The sequence below is a fragment of the Barbus barbus genome (assembly GCF_936440315.1).
Source record: "Barbus barbus genome assembly, chromosome: 45".
In the NCBI taxonomy this organism is placed as follows: Eukaryota; Metazoa; Chordata; class Actinopteri; order Cypriniformes; family Cyprinidae; genus Barbus; species Barbus barbus.
In genome coordinates this window covers 15,367,609-15,379,841 of record NC_136723.1, presented here as the reverse complement: position 1 = coordinate 15,379,841, position 12,233 = coordinate 15,367,609, and positions in this window count along the sequence as shown.

Genomic DNA, 12,233 nt, shown 5'->3' with positions numbered 1-12,233 from the left:
GAAACTCTTGGATCACTCAAGGGAGAACTGTGAAATTTAAAGGCGCTTGGGGCTCCAAGCTCAGTTCAGTTTAATTGACTCGTGTTTCGCCTGTAAACAAACAGTGTAGATCGCCACCCACTGTAATGTTCTCGGATAGCTCTGTTACTGTGAGGTACTCTGGTCGTACTGTCAACCAGTTATGATTTTTCACGGCAATTGGCACAGATCTGATCTTGTTGCATGCATGTAAACTCTAAGGGGTTAGTGTTAGGCTGGTTAACATGGTTTCATGAACGTAGAGAACTGACTTGTGTTCTCAGGGAGACCAGTCTTCCAAGGTTTCTTTGAAAGAATGAACTCGGAAGGACGCGAGAACACAGAACGCATCCTTGTGAGAATTGAGATGTACTGCGTTCTTGCTTAACTGACTGCATAGTCTCAGCATAAGCAGCGGCCAATGAACAATAAATATAATATAACATAACATTACAAACAAATTTCATAACTTATTAAAACATTTCATACTATTATAGATATTATTTTCATATAATTGTATATCATTTTATTTTACAATATGTTTAACTATGACTATGTTAAGATTCATTTTAATATGCCAATAAAAATACCGCAGACTTTCTCAGGGTCTTACCACTTTATTAAAATTATGCAAAAAAACAAAACGATAAATGTTACACACTTCTGTACACCAGCCGCCCGCAGCCTCTTCTGGGATTTCTAACAGCTCAATTCCAAAGCCACTAGAACTATTGAACTATTTTTAGAGTTTACCACAAAAAAAATGCTGTTTTATAAGAGAAATCACTGAATTTTTGCGACAGGTGGGATTCAGCTTACGGCACTTCTCATTCATTCCTATGGTATCCGTAAACGACCAATGAGTGTCTGTAATGTGATTGGTTATTAAGGCACACGTGATCTAAGTTGACCGTTACGCTTTCTCCAATAGTAAGTAATACAGACCATTTCATCACCCTTAAGAAAATCTCTGTCAATTATCTCAAGTCTGCACTCGACACATCCTCGATATCAAGAACACATCTGGGAACTTTCACGCGTCTTCTGTACTTGCGTTCTTGAGGACTGGAACTGAACTTCAACGGTCGATGATGATGTAGAACGAGAACACAAGGTCGCAAGATCGCTGAAGAACGCATATTGAGAAACAGCCACTATCTTTATGAATGAGTCATTTAATTCATTTAAAACCGCACATTCATTGTGTAAATTGAATATCATATTTTCACTCCTGCAGATATTGGGGAAAATAAAACACTCTTACTTGTGTGCTATTGCTAAACTCCATCATATAAATATAATACAAAGACCAGGGGTGGATTAAGGTGGTCAGGGGCCCCTAGGCTGCTCTTTGTGTGAGCCCCCCCCCCTTAATCATTATGCTTTACTGGAGAAATGTATTTAGTGCCATACATCGTCCACACGAAAATAGTAAGGTGAACTGGCATGCACACACATTGAGACAATCCAGTGTTTCCTCTACATTCCCAGTGTCCCCACAGGATTTTGTGAGACTGTAGTGGGCGCACATTGGTTCTTCTAGGGGGTTCCAGGGTGTTCCATTATTTTTTAGAAATTCCAAATGACCAAATGCATGATTGTAAAAATGGTCTGCAGGTGCATTTTGAATTGTTTTAACTAATCATCTTGTAATAAATGTCATATCAGTTCTACTTTCTGAGTATGAATTTCCATATGCCATAAAAGACAACAACTCTCGAGCACTGTAAAAGGTTTGAGCTTCTAGAACGTTTGACCTCCAAATTGAACTCCTTTTCACAAATTGAACATAGAAATAAAAACAGTGTAAAGAACAAAAAATAAACACAGTTCTTTCTTAGACTTATTAAGTGCAAACAAAAAGTGCAGCCAGGGCCGTAGCTGGGGTTTGCGGGGCCCTGGTGCAGGTTGTACCAGTGGGCACTGTTGGAAATTGTTTAATTTGTATATTCATTCTATTTATTTGTGCTATTTACACAATGTTTAAGTTTTTTCAAGTTTGTAGGTGTCCAGGTACAGAAACCGAATAATCAAATGTAAAATAGCACTGCATAGTCTTTACTGTAAAAATTAAATATACAGTCAAAACAAAATTTATCCAGACACCTTCAACATTTCTCACATTATCACAGTTTATTCGCTGCAGTTTAGAAAATGGTAATAAAATATGAGAAGAACTGTTTAAACTGAGAGTTAAACTGTGTCAGAACAAATGAATCTTGATCATGTCAGATAATTTTGATAGAAAGGTATATAATGGATGACAATATTTACACAACTTTCAATACTTTGTTGACCAATTACCAAGCAGTGCTGCATTTTGTTCAGTCTGGGGTGTAAAAAGGTCGCATTAGCAATTAGAGAAAAAACACTGAAGCAAAACATGCTCAGGTCAAAGTGTCTGGATAATTTTTGTTTTATCAGTTTTACTGGTAGTCCACTTTAAGAAGAATTTTTGGGTAAAATATGTCACAGTTTACTTTATTTTGCTATCCTCACTTACATAAATGAACTATAGTGTCCTGCACCCACTAGTAAAAAAAATATTAAATATTATATCTGGTGTCTGAATAATTTTTGGTTTGACTGTGGATTAATTATTGTTAAAACTGCAAAGTAATTCAGTCGAGAGCAGTGGGTGATTTTCCTTCTTTCATTTTCTTGGATTATCAGTAAGCACACCGACAGCAGCTAGTAAATTAGGCGCGGTCACTTTAAGAAACAATGCATCCAATATAATGATGCACATCCGATTTCTTTCTCAACTGTTTACTTTCACTTTTTTCAAGGATACTCTCCAAAACGGGTATTTTGACATAATTTTGTATGTATTTGTCGGTACAAGAGCAAGAAACAACAGAAAACCTTTTTTATAATGGTTTTAATGGTTCAAAGTTGATGGTTTGAAATGTTTGTAATGGTATTTGCAATGGAAACCAATAAAATTTTCAGTGATGGTTCTATTGTTTTTTTCAGCAGTTAATCTGCGCCTGACAAAAACACAGACAGGGGCTTTTTTTTTGGCCCTCATATTTTGTAGTTTTTAAAATACTTGTACTTTCTCATCTTAGTTCAAGTTTTTTCATGAGCTGTTTCCTTACATGACGTCTTACAAGACATCTTACATGTACAGTACTTCTTACATGAGAAGAATGACACAGCGTCACTAAACAAAACTGTGCAGTATGTACTAATGTGAAAGTTTTACTAGAATGATCCAGTGACAGCATGCCCCAAATCAGTTTTTGCTGGACGAAGCTTCTATTTCTGGTGGAGTATTAAAAACAGTCTGTTATGGCTAAGTAAATGTAAACAGATGAGGCAAAGAATCAGATGTCAAAATATTTGCGGCCTTGATGCGTAGCTGTAGGCTTTAGCCCAATTTGTTCTTACACCTTTGATATCTGAGGGAAAAAGTAACCTACACAGAGATGTTGAAGATAAAGAGTCGTTTAAATCTTTGACATTTTTTATATCTCGCAAAATGGCAGCTTGGCTTCAGTTCATGCCTGTTTATTGTATTGCCAGACAACTGTAGACTCAAGTAGAGACGCTGACTGTTCAGCCGGGTCTGTGCTGTAGCCATTAGCACAATTTGCGGTCCATGTGAAACAGGGGAGTCTCGCTCAAGTGTCTCAAAAGGTTGCAGTAAAAAGATGTCTATCTGTCACTGACTTGCCAGAGCAAAAAGCAGATATGTGTGCTGGATCTGAAGACAACTGGCAATCTAATGCTGACTGAGAGAAGCCTCATGCCTCACCGGAGTGTTTGAGCAAAGCGTGCTGCATGACTAGCGCTCAGAGCAAGCCTAATTACCAGAGGATTGGTGAGGCTAGTCAGATGCTTTGATGCTCATTTGAATTGTTTATCTATGTCTTAGAAGACACTGTTCTTCCCCAGAAGGAGACTGCAATCATATCGATGCTTTTGATGACCAATGATAAAGGAAAGTGAAGGGAATTGCGAAAGCTTCATAGTGAATTGTTTGAGGCTCATACAAACAAATCTAAAGCAATCATCGTCATTTCTTCTCTACAGGCAAGAGGCTGCCTTAGAAAATCTGAATTATGCTATCGTGTGAATAGTGAAAATATACAGTAAATAGATTTGGTGGCTTCTCAAACTCAATACAAAGACTAGGCATTCAAATGGACCCGTTACGTCATTTAGGGCTGTCAGTCAATTTGATTTTCTTAATTGTGTTAATTGTGATATGCTAATTAATTAATCACAAATAATTATACAGAATATCAATAATTGCTGAAAAAAGTGGCAGTAATTAATGTACATTATAGCAGATGAGTAAATAATTGGATAGACATTTTAGAGCATCCCATGGCTGAAATACCACAACCGTTTCTTATAGTCTACTAACCAATTCATAATATAAAGAGCTGTGGGGGGGTTTCCAAGCTTCTAGAAGAGTCTCATAGATGTTTTTTTTTTTTAAATGAGATTGCAATGTAATTATATTAGCTACATTTTGCATTTATACTTGTTTTCCAAGGCTACTTGTGGTTTATTCTTCTTCCCACCACTCTTTTTAATCTGCCTCGCAGCTCTTTTTAGATGGTTTTGTAAAATACTGAGGTCTTCAGAGCTAATGTTTTTCATTATTATTATTTCTCACATGCATTATATATCCACTGATTTTGTACATACTGCACACAACTCTTTTTGCAGATTCTGGTGATGTTCAAACCATTGCTTCTGGCTATAATACAAGCGCTTTATTCATAAAATTGCTTTCACCAGTAAGCAACTCATCTTGTTTGAATCAGGAGAAAAATATACACATCAAGTACCGTTTATAAGCAAAAACAGTCCAAAACAGCTCTAAAAAAAAGATATTGATGGATTTTAATGTGAAAGTAAAAGGGGATGGACTTTTTCACTGAAGGAAGCCTTATTATGTATTCTGACCAGATTATGTATTTTGACCAGAAGCAAATACATATAGAAATCACAAGAAAGTGCAATCTGAAGAGTCTGATGTGAGACCTTTTTTGAGAAAGAAAACATAAATATGAAACATTTTTAAATAAAGCAAAAGGTTTCTAGCCCACTGACAAGTTATATTTAAATGCTTCAAACCATAAAATGCATTGACGCTTTGAATTATTTTCATGAAATGTCACCAAGAAAGCCTATTCTATGTTAATAGCCCAACTTTGATGCATTTTACATATATTTTATGTTTCATTCAAATCCATTTCATCCATTTAGATTTGAATGTCATCAGCAATGCTATTTTCAAGCCGCTTCCTAATGGACTGGGGTCATGTGGTCCAGAATGGTGCAGCTGATAAAGTGTCACTGTGGAACTTTAGGCTGGTAAAACTTCACCAGCCTGAGTCACATTGGCTCTGTTATTACTGCTGTCTCGAGTGGGGAGGGTGGGCACAGCGAAAATGGCTTTCGATCTGCTTTAAAACAGTAGCTAGGAAAAGAGTACTATGACTCAATGGATTTTCTTGCTCTTTGGGGAAGAAACAGACAGCTTCTTCTCAACACAGTGACGAGCTGACGAGCTCTGTGACGTTCTGATTGAGCTGTCATTGTTATTCTGGTGGTGATAGTACTGATTTCAGGAGAATGTGAGGAATCTCTTTTAAAAAGCTTTGAGCAACATTCCAAAAACTTATTTGATTTTAGAGTTACTTGTAATCGTTATATCATGATCCACTAAACACTGGACTTGATGACTCATTTATCTGGGAAACAATTACAATGTTGCACTATAAAACATCAAACATAAAAATTCACAACATTTATATATAAAAATCATATGACAAATTCTTGAGTAATATTTCCAATCTAGCACAGATTCTGTTCATAGTGTTGAAATCAAAAGTTTGCCCAGAAAATGAAAATAATTTATTCACTTATAAACTTCTTTATATATATATATATATATATATATATATATATATATATATATATATATATATATATATATATATATATATATACAGTATATATATACAGTATATATACTTATATACATATAGTGTGGACCCCATTGACATTCAATATATATAACTCACTCAAAATATTTGGACAAAAAAAAAAGTAGAAAGATGTCTTGTTTTGGGTTTTTTTGTTTTTTTGTAGTTTTGTTTTTTGTTTTTGTTTTTGTTTTTAGAGGAAACGTAATATTAAGATATATATTGTCTTCTCCATAGAAATATTAACACACTTTTTCTGCAGCAACTGTTCTATGGGTTTCATTAATTGAAGCAGAAAATATCACAAAGTTATGCATGGCTCATACCACATTTTTATATATTTTGATTTGAGAAAAAAATCAACAAGGGATTTAATTACTGCATACTCTTTTTGCTTATAGCACTTAGATTTCATATTCTTATATTTATTTCTATCATATCCACCTACGAGAGATTAATTTCCCAGCTCTATTATAATGTTCTTCTGCTCACTTCTTTGATTCAGTCTTTTTATTCATCTACACGTTCTGCTATTTGTGTTTCATGTACAGATGTCAGAATATGAATATATATATATATATTATTACTTGTTATTACAGAATATGAATATATATATAGTAAGTATATATATATTCATATATACACAACTATTAAAAAAGGTTCAAACATTCACTGATGCTCCAGAAGGAAACACGATGCATTAAGAGCCGGGGGGGTGAAAACATTTGAACAGGATGAAGATGTCCAAATTTTTCTTATTTTGTTGAAATATCATATTTTTCCATTTAGTACTGCCCTTCTGATGCGACAGAAGATACTTGCATGTTTCCTGGAAGACAAATTAAGTACAATTTACCTTGGGCTTCAAATTCAAAAAGTTTTCACCCCCGGCTCTTAATACATCGTGTTTCCTTCAGGAGCATCATTGAATGTTTGAACCTTTTTTAATAGTTGTGTTTGAGTCCCTCAATCATCCTCAGTGTGAAAATGTGGATCTCAAAATCATACAGTCACTGCTGGAAAGGGTTCAAATATGCAAAAGATGCTGGAAAACTGAAGAATCTGCAGGACATGGAGGATTTTTCTGAAGAACAGTGCTCAGTTTAACTGTTCAGAACAAACAAGGGACTCATGAACAACCATCACAAAACAAAAAAACTGTTGTAGATCATCCAGGTAATCACACACAGTATTAAGAACCAAGGGTTCCCAAACTTTTGAATGGGGTTATTTTAATAATTTCAGCTATTTTTTTTTGTCTTGTGGACTATATGTAAACATCTTTTACGGAAAACATCTTACTCAGGACAGCACTAAATAAAAAATAACATGCATTGTATATGATCTCTCTTATTTTGTTAAAATTATCCACATTTTCACAGATTCTGCAAGGGGTGCCCAAACTTTCGATCCCCACTGTATATATATGACTGTAACATCTATATTCAAAGTGCAGGATGCTGTTCTAGGGATTTTACTATGTATCTGTCAACTCCTACATATGTTTGGTGAGAAGAATAACTCCCATTCCAATAACAACACAGCAAACAAACACAGTAACAATAAAAATATCTCAGTCAGCAGTGTATTTCCCAGCCTATAAGAATGAACCATTTATCTACCTCAACAAACAACATTCATCTCTCTCTTGGTATTCTAGTAGGAAGAAACCACAGCTGTTCATCCCAGCTGTAAAACACCCTCGTATCCTGTCTGTTGAGTGTTTGTGCGCGCTGAGGAGAGTTTTAGCATGCTGTGGAGTGCGGCCCGACATTGCCCTGGAGTGCAGCAGGGTTATCATGGAGCCCAGGCACTGGCAGTTGTCTGTCCATTGTCAATGAGCTTGATGCACAGCATGATATGCCTCATTATGACATTCAGCTCTGGTCTTGCGAGTATTTCGCTGTGTCCTAAAGCCCTGAGATTCTATATGAAAGAAGACTTTGATAACCGATGAAACACACACGAGCATCTGAGTTTTGCAAGTGTAAATGCGTTTCAGGTCAAACACTAGGCCTATCTGAATTTGTCAGACGCATTGCTAACCCAAGCGCAAAAGACCACAGGAAGTCAGGCAAAAAAAAGGTCTAGTCACATCTCAAAGGCTGTTCCATTTTAGCCAAGCTCTCAGAATCACATGTAGTCTATATTTCATAGCGAATGTACTGTAATCCCAGAATGCACTGCGATGACCTCAGCCAAATCAATTCAAGATGGTGGACAAGGTCTTAGAAATGTCAGTTAATGACAATAACTTTTTAAAGTAAATCATATGAATTATTTTACCCAATATTTGTGTGAGCTGTGCATTTTTTAAAGCTTTCGAAAACTACCCTCCCTTATAAAATTTAACCATGGTTTTATTATTGTAAAAGTGTTGTTCAAGTTTATTTGTATAGCGCTTTTTACGATACAAATCGTTGCAAAGCAGCTCTACAGGAAATATATATTTATATATTTCTGAACCTTAATATATTTAACTTATGGCAAAATTTGGTAATTCTGTATGTTGTCTGAGCGTTGGCATCCTCTGAGGGGTGGCATCATCTTTTCTCAGGTGTTCGGTCATCTCAGATCATTTAAGGGTTGGATATAGACTGAAGCTTCTGTAATTCCTAGTTACCACGGGATGTTAATCCCAGAGAAACAAATAGAGACATAATTAGCGTAGCTGCTGTTCCATCTAAGCAAAAATTATTTGTTCAACTTAGATGTTCAAAAATGATTTGTTTAACTTAGTTTAGAAGTTTCATCTGGTCTTTTTGAGATATATAGTTGAGTATCATCAGCATAACAATGAAAACTAATCCTGTATTTTCTAATAATATTACCAAGGGGCAACATGTATATTGAAAATAGCAGAGGACCTAGGACAGATCCTTGTGGTACTCCATACTTTACTGGTGTTGTAACCATGTTACATGTTTTTTGGAGTATTGATTACCATTTGTATAACCAAAGTTTTACTACAAATTCCATGGTTTAACTATGGTTAGTGTAGCAAAACCATGGTTGATTTGTTGTTACCATGGTTTAACTGTAGTAACTATGATTTTTTTGGTTTTATTTGGAGTAAAACCGTGGTTAATTTTTATAAGGCTACAATTAGCTTAGCAACATGCTAACATCAATCTTTATGGACTCTTTACCTCATACTGTCATGGGACAGTTTCACAGGTATTAACAATGTAAATCCAGAAAAGTTTTAAATATTTATATATATATATATATGAATACATTTTTTTTAAATTATTGTATGTTACCTCGACATTCAATTACAGAAAATTTGTTCTATCATGACAACTCTCGGAGGGTTTAGCATGGTAATGTACATGTTAATGTGTCTGGTCTTGGCGGAATAGATCTGCTACGCTGCTGCTGCTGTGGCAGAGCAAGTACCAAGACTTGCTACTGCAAATACATCCACAACATGCTACAACAATACTGCTGCTGCACATATAACATATGAAATAGAAAAAAGGACCGAACAGCTGCGCTATGTGAAGATGTTATTATGTCAATTGAGTTAGACCTATTGGACTGCAACATCGAGCAGGGGTAGGCAACATCGGTCCTGGAGTGCCGATGTTCTGCAGTGTTTAGCTCCAACCCTGAAAAAAACTCACCTGCCTGTAGCCTTAGTAATCGTGAAGGCCTTGATTAGCTTGCTCAGGTGTGTTTGATTAGGGTTGGAGCTAAACTCTACAGGACAGTAGCACTCCAGGACCGACGTTGCCTAAACCTGATCTAGAGTTTCATGACAGAACTTTCGATTTAATGTTGCTCTGTGAGTGTTTCTAATAAATCGTTAATCGGCTGAGTGACGACAAATTTCAACATCTTTCTCTCTTCTAACATAATCTCTCAATATTTTTTTCCACCTTTTATCAAACCATAGAAACGCCATAGTGTTGTTGTTGTTTTGTTTTTGTTATTGGAGCAAATGAGAACGTAAAAATTACATTTGATGTATTTTTCATTCACCACTATAGAAATTCACCCAACTGTGATGACTTCTGTTTCTGAGAACTGGAAAGGGTCCATCGTAATCAGTTGTGAATGGTGTGGAATGCTGTCTTTGTGGAGATTAAAGTTGAGCACTTAGCCTATGTAGAGTGTTGCATTTATCTTGTTTGTTATTTATTTATGTGAAACTGGCTATTCTAATAAGGTAGATGGTCCAGAACACATTGCTCAGTGAACTAAATCCAAGATGGTGGATGAGGCGAGAGCAACGTTGGCAAAAATAGTTTAGTTTAATAAAAGTGATTAATCAAATTTAATCAAAGATTGTGTGCAGTATCTGTTTTATGCTAATTAGAGTGGCCCACTATTGGCTGACCCAGGCGTATTGGAATGATATAAGAAGTTGCTTGTTGCATGTCACACTTTCATAGGCTACTGGAATGTTGTTTGAGTGGCACTAAAAGCATGTTTGGTTTTATCTGAAACGCATTATGAAACTGATGTTTTATGAAATTGCTTGTTGTATATACTGTGGTAGTTTGGAAATGAAATGTCCTTTGAATGGCTAGAGGTTAAAGCTCTATAATTTTTAAAAAATACTGTACCATCTACACTAAAACCTAAACCTAACCAATCATTTTAAAAGCAAACATGAGTTAAAAACATTTTAGCAATTTTAGCTAGCCTTTGAGCTCTTTTATCATGACTTGTGTTTCATAGGACTCGTACCCGAGTGCTTCACATTACAAGTGTAGTGCTGTATCAAGTGAGCGACCGAGCAAGTTTACTATGTCAGAAAAGCAGATTATGTTATAAAAATGTATTAGGTTACAAATTATGCACTATGGCCATAAAATAGCAAGGAACAGCGCAAAAATAAGTTGTCAATAATTGACAATCTGCTCATATAATCATATTTGTGTGAAAAAGTTGTTTTACTGCCAGAAGTGTTCATTTCAATTGGAAACTGCAGGAAATTGTATGTAGAGGCATTTTTTGGAGTTTTGCAAAAATTTAGGTAGAGGCATGTCTTTCCAATGAGCCTAGATTGCTATTAGCTTAGCAGCATGCTAACATCAGAATATTGGAACCAAGTTTAATGTGAGTTGCTGCCAAGAGTGTTCCTAAACAGTCACTTGCAAGGTTCCATAACAGTTATGATGCTACCTTAGAAGCTAGCTGCCTACGTAGGCAATAAGGCTGCTCACTAGGTTTTGAAACAGTCCCTAAATGTCACAATTAGCTTTGTTGTTATGACTGCTTGTGCATTTCGGAGATGAAAATGTAACATTCATTTTTTGAATATGTATGAAATTACAGGCAGAATGGGGAAAAAAAAATAATAAATTCATATTTAAAACACTAGGATTGATATTGTATGTGAATCCTCACGAAACAACCACAGTATCAGAAGTAATGATATTTTAAGGTTCACCCAACCCAGTCCTAGTGAGGATCACAATTTTAATTTTGGGTGAACCTTATCCTGTCTTTCCATTTCTCTTTTAAAAATAAACTGAGATGAATTTATGAATATATTTCTACATGCTCGCTCCTTGGAAATTCAAATATTGACACATCGTGTAACCAGCACCTTAGGATCAGGTATGGCATAATTCAATTATCAAGAATAAATTGCAGGCAAACTTGTGCTTCAACCTTGATTTTAATAACCTATCCAGTATGCAAGCAGAGAGATGTGATTCCAAGGATGGATACATCGTTGCTGTCCCGATTCAGGGTTGCAGGCAGATTGCAAAATGGATTAGGATAATTCTGGTTTACAGATTCACTGCACTCTCTTAATCTGATTATCACTGTGCGGCTCATTCAGGGGCGACATGCATGACTTACATTTAAAAATATGCTCATTAAAATACACATAAGAATACAACATGAAGCACTGTTACCATAGAAATAAAGACTAGAACTAACATCTTTGATGTTGCCCCACATTGTGGCTTTCATTTGGCTTACATACAGCTGGAGGAACAAGTATGTAAACCCTTGGATTTCTGTGTATATTGCTTATAAAATATACAAAATAGATATGAGTTTAATAGATAACACACAAACAATGAGGCATTCACAGTGTCGGGAAAAAAAATATTATCAAGATTATCAGGACATTTTTCAGTCCATTTTATCCACAAATTGAAGTTTATTATAAGAATTAGTGATGCAACTGGACATCAACCCAATGCACTGAAGTAAATGAACAACAAAATGTCTTCAACAGAAGAAAATAACGCATTCTGGAGTGTCCCAGTCAGAGTCTTGACCTCAATCCGTTTGAGATGC